The following is a 22,761-nucleotide window of genomic DNA, read 5'->3' as shown; positions in this document are numbered from 1 at the left end:
ATAATTATGTATAACACTGCATGTAGATCTGTGTTACAGTATAGGACATTGGGTTTATTTATAGAAGGTAAATTGTCAAGGTCTTTCAAATAGTGTTTTACTTCACAGTGATTTTTAGAAAAGAATGAAGAACAGTTAAGTGTGTAGTTTGCAAATTTTAAAAAATGTATGAATTATAGTTAATTAGAGTTTTAGAAGGAAGAAGAATAAGTCTGTCTAGCTCACACTTGAACGACATACAGATTTTCACCAGCCATAATTTGAAGCAAGATTTTGGATCTATGATGGGAGATGATTTAAGAGGCCACATAGAACAAATTAGTACCAACTGCTTCCATAGGATATGTCATTGATTCCATGTACTAATTTGTCTATAATCTATTTAAATACCTACACCTTGGGCATACTCATACTTGTTAATGTATGTTGCATGTACATCATCTTTAAATCTCATTTAAAAATTGATTACTTAATTTTGTTCTGCTCAATGAATTAAGCCAGTTCAAGTGTGAGGTGACTTTGTGCTGTTTAGACCTTAAGGTACTATATGGCATGTGTTGCCAGCTTTGAGGAGATATACCCGGCTAAGAAATCTTTTGCCTGGGAAACAGAAGATACTAAATGATCACTTCTTTCTTTGTGAGAGGAAAACTTGGGGAAAATCTGTGTACTGCTCCTGGGAAGCAGTAGTAGTGGATCAACAGAAACTGGTCAGTTCTGTGCAAGACTGCATAATGAGGCTTAACTCTGTTGTAATTGTCATCACAGCTTATATTCACATCTATATTTCCATTTCCATCTGTTTCTTTTGGGAGTCAAAGGCTTTCTAGGAAGTGGTTTGGAGACTTTTTTAGATTTCCTCTGTTTTTCTGGACAGTAGGGACAGTGTAGGTGAGGAAGGCAGAAATAGTATTAGGGAGTTACAGCTAACCAGTTTTACATGGAGATGGAGATCATGCACAGGTTCCAGAGGCAGAAAGGATCTGTGAGGCTGACCAGCCATGGTCCAAATTTATGCCTTGGATTTTGATGGCTCATGAAAAGTTTTACTGAATGGCCAGGTGAATTTAAATTAAGAAGTTGAGGTATGGATGGGGTCTTAAACTTTACTTCACATTAACTCTGTCTGTGAACATACCTGTCAAGTTTTGTTGCAGCTCCGAGGGCCAGCAATCAGTGTAAGTAAAAGCACTCTTAGTCTGTTCTGCTTGACATCTTCCACAGGAACCTATATTCAAAGCAGGATTGTTGCTGTGCAACACTTGTTCTGTGTAGCTAGCACCCATACAGAAACATGTTCTTCCTTTGAGAGAGAAGCTGAGGGTAAACTGAACAGCTACAGTTTGCCTGCTTCCTTCACACTGTCTTACAGAAGAATGAATGCAGAAATGATTTCGGGGAGCAGAAGATACTTATTCTCTATTATGTGATAAGGATGGTACTCTAGAAACACTACTGTGAGAATGAGGATTTTGGAAAGAAAGGAGAAAAACCTGCAAATTCTTGACAATACATATTGTCTCAGGTAAAAATAACAGATATATAGTTTGAGATTCCTCAACTTTTGAAATCACTGTGCTGTTTCTCAAGTAGTCTGAAGTACATTCACAATGGTTCCTACTGATATCTTGCTAGCAGGTACTTACTGGCTGAGCCTCTGCAAGTATGATGTGTTTTACATGTGGAAATTCTTGAAAGTATGTAAATTTAAGAGGCTGACAAAGAGCATCTTTAAATTAAGGCACCTTAAACTAAACTGCTGTGTTGGTGATTATCTAATTAGATAACTGGTTTCTAACTCTTGGAACCATACATACATTGGAAGGGTAGTTCAGTAGGATGTGTTCACTTGCACTGTTTGCCTTTTGCAATACTATTTGATCGTTAATGGTAAAGGCCAAAATAATCAACAATTCAGAAATGTGCTCTGGTTTCAACTTGTTTGTATTTTCTTCTTAGACTCTTGAAGCTTGAGATAAATATGGACACCTGCTGGTTTTAGTGAATAGCCAACACTAAAGGCATGTTTGCATGTTTGTGTAGTAAGTTTTGGGTTTTTCTCCCCCATTTAAAGCTGTGAACACCACATTCCTGCGCAGTGTTTTTTAGGTAATACGTTTAATTACTGCAATAATTTTAGCATACTCAACCAAATACATTTACAGTCATAGAAAACATAATCTTTTAACATTTCCTTTATAGAAATTATCCTATGAGCAGTGACAATAGAATCACTGTTAACTTGTTTTGCTCTAGAATGTGACTGGGAAAATACCTCATCTTTGGTATCAGAACACAACAGTTATTGGGACACAGTTTCAGGTTCTAGCATGTTTGTTAATGTGAAATAGTGATGTAGTAGATTTAGGATATTATAATTTATCAAAAAAAGAGATGCTGGAGAGCATTAGAAGGCTAATCCTTATTCCATTTTTATTTGAGTGGCTTCTCACTAGAAATCATATTGGTACATATACATATTTGGTATTCATTCTCACAGTGATAAGAATGGACTATCTTTCAACACAATTTTCACTCTTCTACATTGGAAAAACAAGTGAGGCTTTTCTACACTGAGAACCAGCTTTTTCTTAAGACTTACCTGACAAATGGCCAGAGTGCTTTGGAGTGGGGGAGTGCATTGGAAGAGGGTAGTGATATCTGGAGCTGTTAGCTTTCTATCTTCCTTGCTATGTGTAAAAGGAGAATCTTTGTACTTAACATTTTGCTTATTGCAGATAGGTTTTCAGAGCCTTGGCATCTGGTGAGCCATTCTCTGATGGGAAAGCAGAGTTTCAATGACATTTCAAATTGTGTTTGACTGAGCTGGAGCAGTCCTTGTCTATTGCAGGGATTAACAGCAAATCCAATAGCTGGTCTTGTGAAGGAGCACTGTGTCACGTCAGCCACCTCCCCAGGAGATGGGAGAATTATTTTTTTTTTTTTACTTGTGCATTTATGCTTTTTTAGAAGTGGAATAGGTAAGATCAAACTTTTCTGATAACTTGCTTTGAGTTATAGGTGATGTAAAGATGGTTGTCTTTGGACTATGACACAATTTTCAGCTAATACTGTGCAAATGAACAGTAATACTAGGAACGCAAAGGCTTCTGTACTGCACAAAATTCTCTGTCACACAGTCATTGACTCAACATTTATGAAGAATGTATTTTATGGGGAAATATGGGGATGGATGGGAAACTCTATTGTGAGATCTGTAAGGAGCTTAGCCTGTTTCTGCCATCCCTGGAGTTACAGGGTTGAAGTAGAAAGCATAGACAAGGAGCACTCAACTGATTCAGTGCTGGTAAGGCTCCCTAGCTGTACTGCAGACCTTGTACTATAATAAGACTTAATTTTAGCCAATTTACTAAAATTGTCAGTAAAGCTTTTGGGCAAGAAATTTCAATTTCAATTTAGGTTGATGCAAAGCTCCACAGTGGAAAAACTGTGATAGAATCCTACTCAGCCAGATGCTGAGTACTTCAATAGCTGTGTCATGATTTTACTTCAGATTTTTCCAAGTACTAGGAATTTTCTTTCTGTAAGTACTGCCTTGTCTGAGCATGTCAGCCCCTAACCCTTGCCTGTACAGAGAGGGATCGACAATTCGCCTTTTAAGAAATTCCCTTAGAAATGTAAGTAAAATACAGACTACTTTTGTTGAGATGCAAAGATGAGGATAGAGTGGAGGAAGTACCTTTACATTTATGCAATAACCTGTTGGTTAGGATATGTGACCAGAAAGCTGAGAGTATTGGTTCAATTCATATTTTGCACTCAAACTAGTTTACTTCCTATATATCATTTCCTGTCTCCCAGCTGAATATAACTGCCATCAGGTGGTAGATTAATCAGGAAGAGATACATAAACCTGTTGTTTTGGTGATGTGCACTCAGGAGAAGGGGGGGAGAAGTAAGACAGTTAAAAAAACAAATAAAAACCATAACAGTGTAACAGTGTAAGTGGTGTAAAGGATTTGTCACCATAAGAAATGTCATGTTCAAGTTAAAGCTCTTCCTTTAGACATGGGGGAAGAATATGTGCCTGGATATCATCTGTTTGAAGGATGGATTTGAATACAGAATTTTTACAATCTGAGTAAATGTGTGAGCCTCTGTATAACAGCTTCTGACTAAATTTTAAAACATTTCTTTAGAAAAGCTGAAATTATTCTAAGGGGAGGATTTAAGACTGTGTTTTCAGGCAACAATATTCTGAAGATGGGACTGTTTTAACACTTGCACATGTTTGCTTCAAGTTTTAATAGAAATCTGAACATAACATCCCCATTTATTTATTTTCAAAGATTTTTGCTTTTTGGACTGCTGTTCTGAGGAATTTAGCTCCCTCCATGTATCAGGAAGGAATCAAAATTACCAATTTATTTTTAATTCTGTTGTATCATCAGTATAAAAGATCAGACTGTGGGATTTTTCAGTGAAGTGGTTTAAGTAGATAGCGTCAGGGATTTTGTCCTGAGATCTAAGGCATGTCATCAAAGAGTTGTAATATATAGTGCCTTCTAACATGGGACATCATAGGAACTCAAGAGAAGCAGCAAATATGTGAGGTATTCCAGAAGACCCACTAGGAATGGAGGGATAGAATGCAAAACAATTAGTAAATTGTATGTGTGTAGTATGTGTGTTGAAATGCTAAATCTGTTACAGTATTGAAAAAACAATGCTGAGGAGGACTTAGATTAGCTGCAGTGCTTTTGTTAGCCAAGGTTGTATTCATGCTATTTAGCGCAGTCTACTCATTCAAGTAATTAAAGCCTTATTAGAGCTCCAGTCATTTCTTCACACAGAGGTATATTTTAGTGTAAAAGACCAAGGGAGGTTTTAATCCTTAGTAGCAGAAGTGGGGTTTTTTTATAGTTATGTAAGAATAGAAATTGCAATGGATGACACATTAGAAATGTTTCTAAAGAAGGGCATGTTTGTTTCATCCAAAGTAATTATTGCAATTAGATGTGACCTGAACTTTCTATAACAATTCATGTAAATTCTGAGATGACTGATGAATGCAAGATATGATAGCAAGAAGGCGTACGCTGACCTGGGTTCTTTTCTCTTTTGCCATGCTAAAGGTGTATTATGCTTGCTGCTCAACATTTCAGCTGCTCTTCTCCATTAGAGCAGTCTCAAGCACAGCAGTTCGTGACAATAGAGTATGTGAGAAGGTGGTCATAATATCAATATCTAGGCTTCATGGGTCTCATACAGCAAACATACATTCTTTTTGTCTAATAGCAGTTTTAATAACTTACCACAATATATTCCGTGCATTAGATTATTTTTTTCTAAGTGTGCAAGCATGACACTGTACCGGCAGTTTCAAACTTTGAAGTTCATAAAATCTATGTATTAAACAACTGAGAATAGCTTTTCTTTCCCCACGGAAAAGTAAAGAAGGAGTGGTATGTATTTTTTTTCACCTAGAATGTTGGTGACACTTTTCTATTTGTATGACTCTGTTTCTACTGTTGATATCTGTAAGGCAGACACTTGAAAATTACAGAGAATTTTTATGTTGCAAATTTCCTTATTTTTGTGACATTGTGATGTGACAATGTAGTAGTGGAATTCTTCAGTAATAAACGTGTGCTGTTGTGCTGTGGAAATGATGCTTCAGCACTGCAGCAAAAAAATGGGAGCATGGTGTGATGGGAGCGATCCTGCAGTTTCCATGGCAACTGGGGAGTGCCAGACTGTTTGTGGAAGGCAGTGGGTAGTGGGCACTTCAGTACATGCCAGTATTTATTAAGACTGTTAGGATGGCAATTTCTGTCTACTACATTGCAATTTATGCCTAATTTAAAGTTCCAGTCTTTTGCAGTGCCAGCTGCTTTCAAATTCCATCCCCTCTAGTGGAAACGGAGATAATTGGCAATGGTTAACAATGTGTCCTGACACCAGCAGCTCAGAGTGCATCCATTATTCTGTGAGGATGCATGATGCATACAGGGAAGGCAAAGAAAATTAGCTGTTCTGCTGAGGCTGCAGTGGCCTTCTGCTTTGTTTCTGTTTTTTTATTTCTTTGTTTGCTTATTTGGGGTTGGGTTTTTTGTTGATATTGGTTTTGGTTTTTTGAAACAATAAGACTGTTTCGTAAGTAATTTTGGACACTTCAGGAAGAACCACAGTTAAAATCTGCAGTTAAGCCAACATACCCAGAATTTATTCTCTGTAGGAGTTTCTATTTAATGAGTTTCAGAAACAATGTAAGACTTCCTTATGTGATCAAAAGTTCAGCAGGTTTGTGTTTAGTTATTAACAAAGCATGTAGTTTCCTTTTGTGTAGAGCATCCTTGCTTTCTGTGATTAGGTATTTTTACTTTATAATCAACAGAGTTTTCAAAATCCCAGTCTGTCATATACTTAGCAATGTAAAATTCTAAATAAAGATATACTGGTTTAGGAAAGGGATCCATAATGAAATACCAGCTATATCACAGTATCTTTTCATATATACTTGGAATCTGTGCCCATTGGCATAATGGAAGCAACTATCATATTTCCTCAATTTATCTGATCTGGAAGATTACTGGAGCTATGCCACTGAGCTTAAAAGACCGACTACGTTTTCTGTGCCATGATGTCTCAAAAGTTTTATATACATTTTTTTTAGAGCAGGGTCGGCTGGTATCCCTTCTGCTAGCTTGGAATGTGAGCAGAGTAAAACAAACAAATCTTCCTGAAAGTGTCTGAGAAGACAGCTTTCTAATCCTCCCTGAAGGGTCTGAAAGCGATGTTGGACTCAAGAGTTTTTTCTTGATGCTCATCTTTCTCAGTGGCCACTCAAGCTTTCACTTGGTACAATGAGACAAGTCTAGAGCCTCTTTTGGTTCCTTGTGTCATTCCTCTGTCTCTAAAATTCCATTATTCAGCTGTTAATGTAAATATTTTTAAAACTATATACATAAAAAAATGTTAGCAAGGTGATTTTTTTACTGTTCTTACAATATTTCTCTGTAATTTTGTTAAGTGGTTTATAATCATAAGTATCCAGTCTGTTAATACAAAACATCTGTGTTTCGAGGTTTAAAGAGATAAAAGCAAGACATAAAAATACTGACCTTTGTGTTGGGCTCAGCGGGCTTTGAGTCTGGCCCCTAGAGTCAGTCATTTTACACTGACTCTAGAGTAACTTTACTTTTCATTAAAGACTGTAGTATATTCTTGAGTGACTTCATTAATATCTCTTCATCCTTTTAAATTCCTGTCATGTAAACAGGCATTACGGAGTGGCGAAGTGCTGAGTATGAAAAGTCAGCAAATGAAGCAAGTGGGTGGCAGTAGGCCAAAGCTGATTTTCAGAAGGTTGATTTATTCAGGAAATGAATTAGGAAAAAAAAAAAAAAAACCAAAAAAAAAAAACCAAAAAAATCACACTTAGAGTGGATTTCTTATGAGACTAATAATAATTCCCATAATAGTAATTTTTCTGTTTCCATGTGCTTTGAACCAGTCCCCCACCTCCCATAACTGCTCTGTGTATGTATTATGTTTTTCTCTTTTCTCTTTCATTTTATTTCAATATCAGTACATATTAATTCATTGGAATTATCTGCTTGGTTACATGTTTGGTCATTGTTTTTCTGCTAGAGCAACCTGTATTTTTAGCAATCTTCAAATATCATGTATTAAAGTAAATGTATTTGAATTTTTTGAGTATGAAGAAAAATTCCATACGTTTAAACCAGATCTCTTTACTCCAGATGTCTTGATTCTGCATGTACACTGTACTGTGGAAACCTTCTACCTGACCATTTTCCAAATTCTTACAAACTAGACATGCAAATTTTAAATGTATGTCAAGATTCTCCCCCAGTACATTATGTACATATCCCTATTTCGTCCTTTTCAGTAAAGCATTTCACTGTCAGTTCCAATGCTGAATCAACAAAGACAAAGTATTCAAATTTTATAATTAATGGTAATAGTATTATGCATTATAATTGTTTTCCTCTGATCTTTCTGCAGAAAACGTATTTTACTTTCTTCTCAATTTCATCAATTAAAAAATAGCCTATATGTTATCTTAAGACAGCCTTTAGAACAAAGGTGTCTTTATGATAAAATTTAGTATGAGATTCTCAGTAGTTGGTATATTAGCAGGCATTTTCAGGCAAGAAAACAAGCACGAAATGGACATGAGAACTGAATTTTTTTGTCCTGGTTTTGCTGACACTGATGTTCAGCACTGGAGTAGGAGAACTTTGGTTGTATGGAGCTGATAGGATTATTTGGTTTGACTGCCATTCTTGTGCCATTCTGAGATACTCTGAAATTCACTTGTCAGTAAACATGTCTCAAAGAAGAAGCAGAAATGATCTGATGGTGTCAAAATGCAAAAGAACCATTTTGGCTTGTTCCCAAAACTGTAATATTAGTTAGTGTAATATGCAGGGATTGTTATCCTGGAGGGTGGTGGGGTTTTTGTGTTGGTGGTTTTTTTCTGTTTGTTTTATTTTAAGCCCTTGAAGTCCATCAGTGGGAGGAAAAGAAGTTGTTGGTTGCGAGGAGCCATACTTGCATTCTGTTAGGACTGCACATCCTGCAAAGCTGACAAATGAACTCAAACCCTTTAGCTGTCAGAAAAATGCCTACCACAGCTTCTCCCTTCCTTTTGTTGAAGGACTTGCTATATTTTGTACTAACTGTCCTCTCAGAAATAGCTGCTGCCTCTGCTTTTAATTTAGACTACTCAGGAGACTTTCCTGTCTACTTTCTTATGCCATACAACTTCATTTATATGTGCCTAGTGTTTGTATAAAGCAAAGTAATCAGAACCGGCAATTTTTCTTGCTAGCTCTTGAGTGATGGCTTTAGTGGTTCACATGGCTGTCAGAGGAAAGTACATGAGAATCAAGGCTTATGGTTTTATTCTAGCTTTTGCTAGAAGTAAAACACATTGCCTTTGTTTCTAGTAAGAAATAATCACAATGGAATATAATTTGATTTTGTTAAAGATGGAGTTTTCAATTAAGATTCTTTTCATTAAGTCTCTGACTCTGGGTTTTCTACTGCAGAGCAAGGTAGGTCATTGTGAAGTACAGCTGGTTACTGATTGATCATGTCTCCTCTTATCCTACTACTTTTTTGTAGTTAAGGTCTCCCATGATACTTAATTGCTTGTGCATTCAGAAGAAGCATTAAGAATAACTGATAGTTTATAAACTGCGTAAAGAGAGAGCTTATCTTTCTGAATTCTGTCATCATTTACTTTCAGCTTCTATAGCACTGAAAATTCTTGCTCTATCTATGCATTTATTTATTGGATGACCTGCTCATATGGTGAGAACGTAAGTCTTGTCTCTCTTTTTCCACTTTATTAGAGTGTGTCTGGAGTCATTTATATAATAAATTTTTTGGATCTTCCATATGATACTAAATTGGTTCTATTTACCATATGGTCTTTTAGATACCACGCTGGCATTTCATGCATAGGTAAATGTTTTGATAAGCAGTAATTTGCTATGAATCCTACCAGTGGATGTGGAGAGCTCAGAGATCTCTTAGCATTTTCCAGAGACAACATTGTGACTAGTAACATTGATAGTGATTTGGGGGTTTTGTTTTCATAGCAGATTTTTCACTTGGATATACTTCAGTGCACCTTCCCTTTTCTAGATAAACTGAAGTTCAGAACCAGGGTGTACATACATGTGTGTCTCTGCTGTGTGTATTCTTCTGAGGCAGAGATTACTGACTTGTAAACCATCTAAAATAGTATTTATTATGGATTGTAAACCATCTAAAATAGTATTTATTATGGCTTGTTTAGCTGAAAACAGCAGCTCTAGAAGTTTGAAAGTTATTGAGTTACAGCCAAGTATACCTTATAGTAAAGGTGTATGTGAAAATAAAGAAATGACAGTATATTATGTTTATATAGTGATCGTATGATATGGAATAATGTCAGACTTTACTTTGTGTCAAAGCTAATTGAAGTTTCCCCAAATTATGGATTTGGTAAATTTGTTTTCCAAACTTCTGCTTTTCAACAGAAACACCTTGACAAATATAATCTTTTCATGAGTTTCAGTTCTGTCACTTGATTTTTGTTCTTCATGAACTAAATCATATTAGCATTTTTAAACATAAGCGAAATATTCTAGCAAAGCTGTTCTTTATTTGGAAAGTGGTAGGCAGGAACCCCACTTGGTCTGTGACGTGATCCAGGAGCCTCTTCCATTGTGAGGGGTGTTGCTCAAGGACAGTAGGCTGATTGATCCTTCTCCTCTGACAGACCTGGAAGGAGCCAAATCAGGGACTTATGGTTGCTCTGACTGGATTACTGGGGTTCCTCAGCCTGTCACTGTTCGTCTGTGCTCCTCTGTGATTATGGAAACCAGCCTTTAATCAAGCAACCTAGCAAAGCCTTCTGTAGTTAATGCTGTAACCATGTTGAATCTGTAAACATGTAATTGCTTATGACTTCAATCTGGAAAGGGTGGTATATACTGTGATGCTAGTATCTCTTTCTGACACTTACTCTGTATAGATCTAATGCCATGGTCCTGAATCAGTGGAGTTTTGATGTAGAAATTGTATATGTACACTTGAAACAAGTATTTCAGGTTTTTGGGTTGTTGAGGGTTGCTTTGTGAAACAGCATCAGTGTGACTGCAAATATAAGCAAAGGCTGAACTCATCTGTAGTATTTATTTCCTGCCAGCACCACAGATGTGCATTTATGGCAAGCTGTTTGCTATCAAGTCTGCTAATGTGAAGCTCACTTCAGATGTACTTGCATCATTGTTTGGATTTGAGACACTTCCTAAAAGTGTTTGAGTTTAGGGAGTGGCAAATACTTTAAGAACAACGACAAAGGAGTTTTAAGATCTGGAAGCATTAACATTTATTTATAATATAAATTTTTAGAACAAAGTGCAAATGCATCCACTACCAATAGACAGAAAAATCAAGCACTACAATCCAGCATGTTATTTTAACTAACTTGAAGATATTATCCATTTATTAAACAGTGCATAAAAGTGCTACTTCACTAAAGACAGTATTATATGTAATTGTGAAATTACTAATACGCATTTTATGATGTCAGAGTTTCAAAATTTGCCCATCTTGATAGTCTGCAAATTCTTATTGATTCTGTGATAAAGCAACTGTGTTGAATAACAATCTCAATCATGTACTGAGCAGTTTACTCAGTGTAAAAGTCACAGACTAATAATCCAGTTTACTTTCCAGTAATTACCTGTGGACTTTCAAATTATTCCCTAGTTTTTGATGTTCATTAGTCACTGGAAATGAAAATGGCAAGGAAACCAATAGTGCATAATTTGGAACATTTTTAATGTTTATGGATTTCTTAGCATGATTAGAAAATATAAGTGGTACTGCTCTTTCAGATCAATAGAGGCACATATTAAATACTATAATAATTGCCTTCTCAAGGACAATGATTTAACACTGTTGGAAGTGATGCTGAGACTGCTGATTTCTTGTATCTTCATTAGTGAGCAATGAAAACAGGTTAAAAAAAATCTTAAGCAGTTTTTTTTATTATTATTATTAAGTTTCTCTTGGTGTTGTGGTTTGAACTCAATCAGTAGCAAATTGCCACATGGCCAGTTGTTTACCAACCCCTCCCTGGTGAAATAGGGGAGGAACAAAGGAAGAAATTTGTAGGTTAAATTAAAAAAAAATTACTGGCAAAATCAACAGTAATAATAGTAGTAAAATGAAGTAGTGGCTCTCCGAGCGGCGACCGTCCCCAGCATCGATCCAACCACACCAGAGAAACTCTGCCCGGCCGATCCAGAAACTGAAAACAAAACAAGCAATGTGTGTGAGAGAGCACACGCCTGCTGGCCTGTATGCTGAGCTTTGACGTCACATGACATGGAATGCTCCAGTGATGGAGTGATCAGGTGATCAGTGATCAGGACCCAGCCCTTCAGCTGTGCTCACTCTCAGCCCAAGGAAAGTTAACTCTATCCTGGCTGAAAGAGGACACTTGGCACAGTTAATTATCAATTTAATAGAGTTATCTACTGATATTTAATAATGTTGCTTTAAGGTTTCAACTGTCCCTGAACTTCAGTTACAGTCATGACACTGGTAGTGCAAAATATCAATTAAAAGAAGTAAATAAAATAGCTTTGATGGAAGTTCGTTCCCTCTTAAACTGAAATTTCATAAATTTTGTTCACTCTGCCTGAGTAAACTTATTATGATACCCTTGGCTTGACATATCAGTCTGCAGAAATAGATTAAAATGCAAATTCATGTATTTCAGCCCTTAACCTGTTTCATTCCATTCTTAAATAAATAAATCTTAATAGTCTGTAAGGTATTAAAAACAATATTCAGTTATCTAAAAATAATCAGATTGAACTTCTTTTATTTTCAAGTTAACAGCGCTTAAAACTTTTCTTTTTTTTTTAAATGTAGGACTTATGCAAATTTAATGGAAAAAATACAATTTATTTGTGGGTTTAAATTCAATTTCTAATAGAACAGGTCTTTTATTTTTCCTTTTTTTGTGTGTACACTTTTAAAATATATGTACATTCCTGCAAATGAACTGACATAAAAAGGCAAGTCTGATAGAGGAGGATATACTGTTAAGATGTTTTTGTTGCACTGGACTACAGTTAATGTGGGTTCTAGAGCTGTCCCTCAGAATAAAATGTGTGATATTTGAGTTCTCACAGGCTTGGTATTACCTATTCCTTTATGATAGCAAACAAAAAGAATATCCTAAAGGGAAGAAGACATAGCTCTCATAAAATCATTAATTTGCTTAAGTCTGGTAAAGACTAGGGGGAGGGATTTTTCAGGAAAGAGAACAGGGTGGTGGTTGTCTATAGGGATGACAAATGGAGTGCAGTTTGCTTCAGAACAAATAATTTCAGTTAATTATATATATTTCCAAGTTGTAAGTTAAATATAATTGTAATCATTATGTAAAAGGTCTGCATATCGAAGTGGACAGTTTAGTGAAGGAGCAGAAAATAAATATTAGGGTGGAGACAGAACACTTTAGAAAGCAGCTGTGAAAATAAATATTATAAAGCTGATGACAGGACTTCATCCTGAATATCATGTTTATGTCAGAACCTATTTTGAGATATGAGTGCACTATTTAACAGAAGTTAAAAGCTATAGAAAAGATCATCATGTGAAAGAATACCACGCACACACTCACTCAACTTGCTCTGTTTAGCTTGGGAAAGAAAGAAATAGACCAGAAGTGCATTTCCAGCTTTCCATAGTTCCTTATGGAGTTCTCTGGTATTGATATTGTTGATATTATTGAGACAAGATATTTAACGTCCGCATATGTACCATACATATTGGCCGCATTTGTTTGATTTCAACTGATCTTGGAAATTAAGTAGTTTTGAATCTGTCTAGCAGAGTCCTGGAAGACCATCTGGAAATCCTGGGAAACTGGCAGGCAAGCCAAGGTATCACAATACAGAAGAGAATACAGAACACAGAGGGGATGAAAAGCTCCATCTGGCTCTGCTGCCACTGCTGAGCTGACTGAAAAGTAGGAGGGAGTACATTGCCTAATATATGGTAGAGGGTGCGGCCTGCAGAGGTACCCAGTGGACAGAAACCTGCTGTGGTTAACTAGGGAGCCCACAAAGTGTGGAGACTCCTCACATGGTTACTATTGGATGCAGTGGTGCTTTTATACCATGGGAGGATAAAAATGGGGAAAAAGGAAGGCATGTTGGAATAGTTCTTCTTTGTTGGGATATTCAGTGCAGGTATGATTAATCCTAAAGTTTACTTGGACTTAGTTCCTAGACTTTTAATCTGTAAGAAAAATAATATAATACTGTGAATTGTAATCTTGGATCCTGCGTTGTGTACCTTTCAGACATAAGTACCAGAAGAACCCTGTGATTTGTTATACATTGTGATTAAGTAATAGAAAACTGAATCCAAAAATCATTTGAATTATTACAGTGCATCAGAAGAAAACTACAAAATTTAATATTAGGTGAACATCCAGATACAAAATTCATTCAGAGGAAAATTAGCCATTTCTTTTTAACTTGATCTGTTTTGCCTATGTGATCAATTTATGCATTTCAAATGTAAACCAAATTGAGAAAAAGACCTGTAGCACTGCTTAAATCAGAGTTCAGATGTTTGAGCTAGTGTCTCTTTTGCTTTCTCAGATTATTCGTATTTCTTTTTAAGATATAACCCTTTTTTTTTTTGTGTTTTCTCTTAAGATAAAAATGCAGATAAGGTTCTTGATGCATTATCTCAAACTTTTAATTGGATTCCAAGTTTTATAACTAAGCCTTCATTTATTTTCAGTAACTAACATTTAATACTTTAGATAGTCTTCATTTAAGGAATTTGTTTCCAGATAAGTCAGTATACCTGCTCTGTTTTTTTAAGACATGCCTGCTTCTGTTAGAGCAGTTATCATCTGCATTGTAAAATAATAATGTTCTATGGAAAGCTTTTAAACAAAACTACTGTAATTTAGTTTGCTTAATGTCAGACATGAGTCCACACCAAAACAGAAGTGCTCTAAATGTCAAAACAAATCAATTTTGCAAATGTCAGACTGACATTAATGAAAGCTCAGCTCTTTCACTAAGGATACTCTCCTAATTCATAATAAATACTACCACATCTTATACCATGACCATTTATAACAGAAGAGATACAGGTGCAGTTGCCACCTTTGTTATAGATTTGGTTTCACAACTCAGGTATATCCTGTAGAAACCTCTGTATTATAATGACAGAAGTTTTGAATCACAGAATAGTCTAGGTGGGAAGGGACCTTTGAAGGTCAGGTAGTCTAGTCAAAACAGGGCCTGCTTCAAAGTTTGGTCAGGTTGTTCAGGGCCTGTTCAGTAAAAATTTCACTGTCACCAACGATGGAGATTCCACATTCTTCCTGGGCAAGGTGTTTCAGTGCCTAGTGAAAAAAAAACCCAAACAAATAAATCAACCAACCAACCAAAACCCCAAAATAACACCCGGGTTTGGTCTTGTTTGTAGCAGAAGAGTGCAGTTAGATCCCTTGATAATCTTCTTTTCTTGAGGCAAAACAGAGCTTCATCAGCCTCTCTTTTTATTTCACGTGCTCCAGCTCTCTCACCATCTTAGTAGCTCTCCATTTGATTGTCTCTGTTTTTTTGATCTCTCTTGCACTGGAGGACCCCAAACTGGACATAATGTACCTAATATTCCGCATCTACCTTCATGTGTTTCAGGCAGAGACTAAGAATCACTGCCCTTGACTATTGTCTGTGGTTTCAGTAATGCAGCCCAGAAGTGGGGAGTTATCACTGTTGCAAGGTTACACTGGTGACCCATGTTGAATTAATGGCCCCATGGAGCTCCAAACCATTTACTACAGGGTTGCTAATTATCCTGTTGCCTAGATTGTTGCATGTTTGTTTGTCTGTTTTCATGTTTTGGTTTGGTTTTGTCCTAGGTGCAGAACTTCTCTGTCTTTTTTCTTTTTTAAATATAACAAGAGGCTTTTGTCTGCCCCTTCCTCCTGCTTGTTGAGGTCCCTCTGAACCATGCCTTCCAATACATGGATTGCTTCCTCACATTTGGTGTCAGTAGCAAGCTTGTGAAGAATGGATTCTGTCCCCTTGTCCAGGTTTTAATAAAGAAGTTACAGAATGTTTGCTTTAGTATTAGCCTCTGAGGAATGTCACTAGGAATTAGCTGCCATTGAATTTACAGCCACTGATCATTATTGTTTGAGCTCAGCAGTCTAGCTGCTTTTCTATCCAACCTTCCATATAGTTAATTTCTCCCCAGATTGAATACCAACGTTCTACAGAATATGGTGCTGAAGGCCTTCCTAGACAAGGTATACAAAATCCAGTGCTCTCCCCTTGTCCATTTAAGGGACATTAAAAAAAAAAAAAATGTAGTCAAGCTAGTGAGGAGTGATTTAACTTGGTAAATTCAGGTGGCTGTTCCCAGCCATTGTTCAAATGCCTGAAATGACTTCTCATAAATGGTCTTGCTCTATAAACTTCACAGGGACTGAGGTGAGCCTGACTAGCCTGTAGTTCCCTGGATTCATCTACCTTTCTTTTTATTTTCTTTTTTTCTTTTCTTTTCCTGATGAAAGGTGATGATTGTTATGACACTTTGAAGCTGGTAAACCTCACGTTAACTGAGTGCCTCCATCAGCACCTGTGGATGCCTTCCATCTGATCTCATAGACTTGTATATGTTGGTTCCTAAATTACTCTTCCTATACTCCCAAAGTAATTCTCCCCCTGGAGCTCAGCCTTCTGGTATGAAAACCTGAGGGACCTGAGGAAAATTTTGGCACTGAAAACTGAGACAAAGAAGGCAGTGAGCACCTCAGCCTTTTCCATGTTGCTAATCTCCTTCAGTACCAGAGCCACATTTTGGGGATCTTCCTTTTAGTCATGTTAGTATAATATAGAATGTATACTTACGTACTTTATATTACATGGAAACTGGATATTTAGCAATTAACAGCTTGACTACTTTAAGCAGGTGAGACCTGTCACTGAAGTGAAAATTCTAGGTGCCTTGATGAATTAGGAAAGACAACCAGTGTTATGTGACAGTAAACCAAATACCACAGCTGCCATTTTGAATATCCATGGCTCGTCCTTTGAAAAGATTGTATTTGAAGAACTTTGAGATAGTGAAGGAATTTCAGACCACCAACAAAACACAAATTCTGCAACATGGAAGAAAAAAAAAATCACTCAGCTATGATAATAATGTATATATAAAAAAATGCATGCTGTATGGTTGGGCAGAGAGTAGCCACGTTACCTACAGATGAAAGATGATTATACTCCTCACAAGCACAGTAGACAGTTGTGTTTAGGCATTGCCTATGTGCATTCCCCCTTGGCCCATTGTCTGATGGTGCTTGAAAGGTAATTACTTAGAGAAAGTGTTCTGTGGATACAGATGATACTTATACCATTTGGAGACCTCAGCTAAAACTACTAGGAATGTATTTCCTTCACCTAAACACTTAGTCAATTCTCATCAAAACAATAACAAAATAATGTCCTGACAGGTTTAGGTGTACTGTTAGGTGTTTACACTTCTTTCCTGTATATATTGTGAATAGCTGACTAATCTTATAGTTACCATATAAAAAAATGACAATTTTCAGAAAAGTTCATAGAACAAAGCCATGTGATGGTTTTCTAGAAATAATAGTCAATTTTAAGTGCTGTATTGCCAGATTGTGTGGCTACATCCAGACTCTGAGACTGGGGAGTACTTTCCAGTTGCTGCGTTTGACTTTATCCTAGCATGTTGGGAAAAGAGAAAACAAGCACTCACCTCCCTTCCCCATTGCTCATCACTTTTCTTTGGAAAAATTCTGAGCATGAAAACTGGAGGGCCATCATGGAAGACCAGGGCTCAATACAGAGTTTTCAGGAAATGTATGTTCTCAAGGGCATCTAATTATAGGGTAGCTGTGTTATGTGGTGTCTTCTCTGCTACAGCGTGATTCATGCAAGTTGCTACTGGTATTAAAGAAAATATAATGCAAAGGCTCAATAAATGGAAGTAAATTTTTTAGGGAATGGACATGTTGATGTTTCATACTAATATGCAAAAAGAGGGAACACAGGAAGCAGGGCTCTTGCAGTTTTGACTAAAACTTGTTCGGCTGTTAGTTTGTCTGAAATTGTGTCCCTTTTTATGCTTAGCTGACTGAAATTATTTTCAAAGATTGATGATGCATAAATATACAGCAAAGCTTAACAGGATAACAACAGCTGAAAAGAACGCGAATGTCACTCTGTTCATTCAAGTTTAAAAATACTATAATAGTAGATACACTGGATTTTCTTACTAGGTCAGTGTATTTTTTATTTTCAGTTCATGCCAGTGCCAAATATTTGAACACATACAGGCTTTGGACCTCAAGAAATTTACAAATCTTAGCTGAAGAATATGTTTCAGTTAAGAGAGAACCCGAGAAATGGTGCAGCTTTTCAAAACAAAGGTGACTAGGAAAAGAAAACAGCTTTAAGATCTCTTACATGAACAGTGACTTTCATTTATATCAGTAGAGAAATGTAATTTTAATGGTGTGTGAATGTCAACTGTCTGGACATCTGAGCTAGAAAATCAGTGGGGCTGTAAATTACACATATTAAACTTACTAACGCTGTCTTCTTTTATCAATGAAAGTTGTAAATTCTTAGTCTTTGGAATGAATAGAGGTGTGAATCAACTGTCACATCTTTTGAATCAGATGAGGCACCTAAGGAAATAAAATAAAATTGTCACCCATATTTGTTTTTAAGATCTGTCTATTTTGCCGTAAATTATTCTATAACATATACCCTGTAAGGTACTGTATTATTAATCTATTACATTATTACTGTATGAATACAACTAGATATATTCTCCAAAATTAAGTAAGAATAAATCTCAAAGAAAGGGAAGTACTTACAGCAGATGTCAATTATCAACAGCTACATGGTCAAGAATTTCCTTTCTTCAAGCATCCTCTTAATTTTCTAGGTCTTTTCAAAGATAATTATGTCCTGAAGACAGAAGGAATCATGTGTTTCAATAGTGAAAGAAAACTAATCTTAATTTTTAAACTGAGACTGGTTTTGCCACTTTGGAAAGTATTCTTTGCTCTTCCTGACACCCTTTTTTATCTAGTAGGACTATCTTCACATTGAGCTATTCATTATCTTAGGTTTTTGTCAAGCAGATCAGCTCTTTATTTTGCAATGACTATGTAGTTTTCTCAACGTTCTTTGCTCTGTTTTAGAACTATGTTGAAAAACTACTCAGTCTTAAAACATGTTCCCATTCTGTCTACTTAATTTTTCTCTGTATGTTTGAATATCTGTAGATTTAGAAACTGCTTTTGATTATGCATCCTGTTGTGCTGTTTGCTCAGTTGTTAAGATACAACTTGAGAGGAATTAGACAACATGGAATCAAGATGTGCATGTTTAATCAAAAGAAAAGCCAGAATACAATGTAGCATTGTCACTTCCCCCCCACCCCCCCCACCCCCACCGGGATAAATAATAATAGATTATTTTATTATCAGGATTGAAAATTGTGGATTGGTACTTCAGTTATACTCCACATATTTAAATAGTGTATTAAAAGTCAACAAAGAGCAGAGATATGCTTTTAAGGTTATTCCTTTCGTTGATTTCAGAATCTGAAATATTCACCTTTACAAATCTCATCTCATTTTTAATTCCATATACAGTGTGATTTCTTTAAACCATCTTAATTGGTGTAGGGCTCAAAGCAGACAGAAAAGTTAAACTTCTTTACAACATTAAATTTTGAAAAATATTTGTTTGGCTATTATCTTCCTTGAAAATGATTTAGCCTTTTGTGAACACCTCAGCAATTGCTGGGTGTCTCACAGGAATATTTGATGGAAGCCTCCATTTCTGACTGAGAAACACATTCTCTCAGGTGAAGAGATGCAAAAGGAGTACTTTGGACTAGGTGGGGACTATTCAGTATGCTTCCTTAAAGGCAATGCAGTCTAAAAATACTTAATCTCATTAATCTGTTTGATTATGTGCCCTTCCACTAAAATGTCTGTGAAACAGGAAAAAAAGAATTTCACAGTATTTTATATTCTAATAAGTACATAGTCTTGAGAGTAGAATTCTTCTGAAAATTAGCAATCATTTCTGGAGGATTTTTCTTTCATATACTGTTCATCAGCATGAATAGCTTTCACATCTCAGTAACAGTAAAGGAAAATCCTGCCTTGCAAAAAAAACCACTTTACTCAAACATTGTCCAACTGATAAAGAATTGTAGGACATCACATTTTAACCTTATTTTATCTTGTTGATGTATTTCAAAGTTGATGCATCTTTAAACTTCAGAGGATACATGCTATCACAGTGTTTAGTCCTGGGGCAACCTCAGATCACCACTGGAAGTCTTTAAATACCTGTTGGAGTTTTCATTTGAACATCTCACTCTTATATGTGCTGCTGCAATGACTTTAGAATAATTTTAACTGAAAGAGTTTGTTCCTAACATTTTATTCTACCACTCCCAACTGAAAGTCATATTCATAAACACAGGCTACTTATTCTCCCAAACCAATAAACTCATTTCCCAATTTATCATGCATCATACTATTAAATGACAACATAAGATATCCCTCCTTGTATTAATGATAATGCTTTTGTTCCCATATCTTTAACAATGATTGGGAAGTAGTTTAAAAATCTACTGAAGTTATTTATAATGGTTTCAACCAAGAAGGAAGTTCACCCAAAGTGAAGTTTGGCAGTGTAATTTTAAAGCTGTATAATTTACTTGTTGCAACTTATTGTAAAGGACATATTTCAGTGTACTGAGCACAGAACAAGTGTATCACTCACTTTTAGTGTTCATAGCACTTCTGGTAAGACATATGGGTAGTAGGGCAATATAATGCACATGCTACTCAGAACTGATGTTACTTCCAGGAATGTTTGTAACATGTCTACCCCCACTGTTTCAGTGGTTCTAGAATACATAGAGGAGTAACTTGGTTAGGAAACACTACAAATTTAAAATGGATATATTACTCCTGTCTAATCAGTGGCATGTATGGCAGTACTTCTAACATTATTGGATTGACTTCTTTTTCTTATTCAGTGACAAAGCCACATGTGGCATCTGATATATTTTGATGATCTCCAACTAAATGGTTTACATGGCTTTTTAAAAATAAATTTGGCATGAAGCACCAGAATGTTTTGCTTTGTTATTCTAATCTGTACCGATGGTATCTAGAGTATCAGGCCTCACTCTTGGTATTCAGTCCATGCAGTATGATGTCATACACTTGCAGAATCATACTACTGTGGGGGACTAAAGTGATTATAGCAGAGGAGTCTCTGCTCTCTCATTGACATAATTGTCTCTGCGTGGCCAGAAAAGTATCCTCACTTGAGACAGACTTGCTGGTGGAAGTTTACTGGTCTTGAAATAAATGCTTTTATAATAAGCAAAATGTTGGTAATTTCATTTTCATTAAATGATAATGATTGACATCTATGCTATTTGTTTTTTGTTAGGGGTTTGTTTGTGGGTTTTTTTTCATTTTGTCTTCTTTTTTTTTGTTTTCAAAAATCTCAGGATAATTTTACACCCTTAGTGTTACACAAAAATTATGGAATATCCTTGAACTTTATTGGTGAAAATAACTGAGTGTGACACCAAGGAGGTAGCCTTTTCTGGGTTAAAAAGAAATGTAACCATACAGTGGTGACTCTAGGCTATAGTAGAGATCATGTGTGCTTCTCACAGAATTTTGTTTCTGTGTAAAATATATAGAAAGAGTTCTTTCATTTGACTGATTTCCTACTCCTTCAACAGCTGTAGAATGAGGCAAATTTCATGGGTTCTGCCAGCTTTCTGCAGTCTTTTAATATTTGTAGGAGCTATGAAATATGGTTTGTTTTTACTACAATACATGTTTAGATGCAATTTAAATAAGAAGGGTGCTTTTAAATATATAAAGTATTTTCTAGACATTAATAAGTATAAATTTTTAAATGCACATGTATTTTAATTAGTAACTGATAAATAACTTCTTAGCTTTTATTTAATTGGTCATATAAAGAGGAAATAAAAGCAGAAATATTTGGAATATATCCTACAGATAGTTTATAGGGCCAGAAAGGAAGTGTGTTGGGGGTTGTTTTGGTTTCTTTTTCTTTTTTATTTTGAATGTAGTATATTTACCTGTTTTACAAATACAGAAATGATGGAACATAGATTTAAAAATATTTGCAGTGTTTTGAAAAACAGAGACTGAAGATGGGTGGATTTGTGAGTTTTAACTATTTTGGATATTAATTTTAGCACACATTACGCAAAAGAATTTCAAAACCACTAAGGTCTGCAGAAGATGACTGTCAAACAGAGATCAAAATATAATATAATTATATGTAATTTACTTACTGTAATAGCAGTTAATGATGAGGAGGGCCAGAAAGCACAGAACACTGTATAAAGACATAGGCACTGGGATTATAGCAGGATGCTTCAGATACAGTAGACGCTTAATAGCAAGAGAATTTTACTCACAGTTTTGTATGTTGTAAACATTTAGGATTTATTCCAAACCAGCTCAGACCTCCAAACACCATTCTTACTGTTCAGCTGGAACATTTCTATCTGCACATTTTAGTCTCATTATTTTTCATCAGTGAAATATGAAATAAGTAGACAGAAAAAGATAACTTTCTTAGTTGTGATAGGAGTCTGGAGAGAGAAAGAGAGAGAATTAGAAAAAATTTATCCTTCCATCCCCCCCAATTTATACTGTGTGGGATATGCCATTTATATGTTTTTCATCAAAGTGTGTGAAACAGTAAACTGTACTTTGTCTACAAATTAAACAAGGTTCTTTTACAAATACTAGGGACACCAGAACAGAGTCTTCGTTACAGATCATGGTCTGCTACTTACTGTAATCACTTGAGCATTGCATGCTGCCACTTGACAGGGTGCCCTGTTTGTGCTCTTCCATGTGCCACACATCTTTTCCTCTTTGCTGAGCCTAATCATGTGCTACTTTGCTGAAACTTCACCTTAATATTTACCAAAATGCTCTGTTTCAGGTCACTGTGCAAGTATTCTCTTTTTCCTCATGTAAAGATATCCCTCCTTTGCTCCCCACAGCACCTACATACTCCTGTGTCTGAACTGTTAATGTGCTGTTTTGCAGGATCCGCTTTCCAGTATGTATCTGGAAAGGTGTTATGC

At 35.9% G+C, this 22,761-nt stretch overlaps 1 long non-coding RNA gene across 1 annotated transcript; it reads right to left on the bottom strand.

The window, feature by feature from the left end:
• Positions 1-18,231: 18,231 nt before the first annotated feature.
• On the bottom strand, positions 18,232-22,153 carry LOC141933435 (uncharacterized). The gene is made up of 4 exons (XR_012626091.1): positions 22,081-22,153; positions 21,955-21,998; positions 18,452-18,545; positions 18,232-18,259 (listed from the first exon to the last, which is right to left on the bottom strand). It is a non-coding gene; the product is annotated as an uncharacterized LOC141933435 (long non-coding RNA).
• Between the last annotated feature and the right edge of the window lie 608 nt (positions 22,154-22,761).

Source organism: Strix aluco, chromosome 1 (genome assembly GCF_031877795.1).
Source record: "Strix aluco isolate bStrAlu1 chromosome 1, bStrAlu1.hap1, whole genome shotgun sequence".
Classification (NCBI taxonomy): Eukaryota; Metazoa; Chordata; class Aves; order Strigiformes; family Strigidae; genus Strix; species Strix aluco.
The sequence above is the reverse complement of the archived record's forward strand: the minus strand, read 5'-3'. Positions and strand labels throughout refer to the sequence as shown.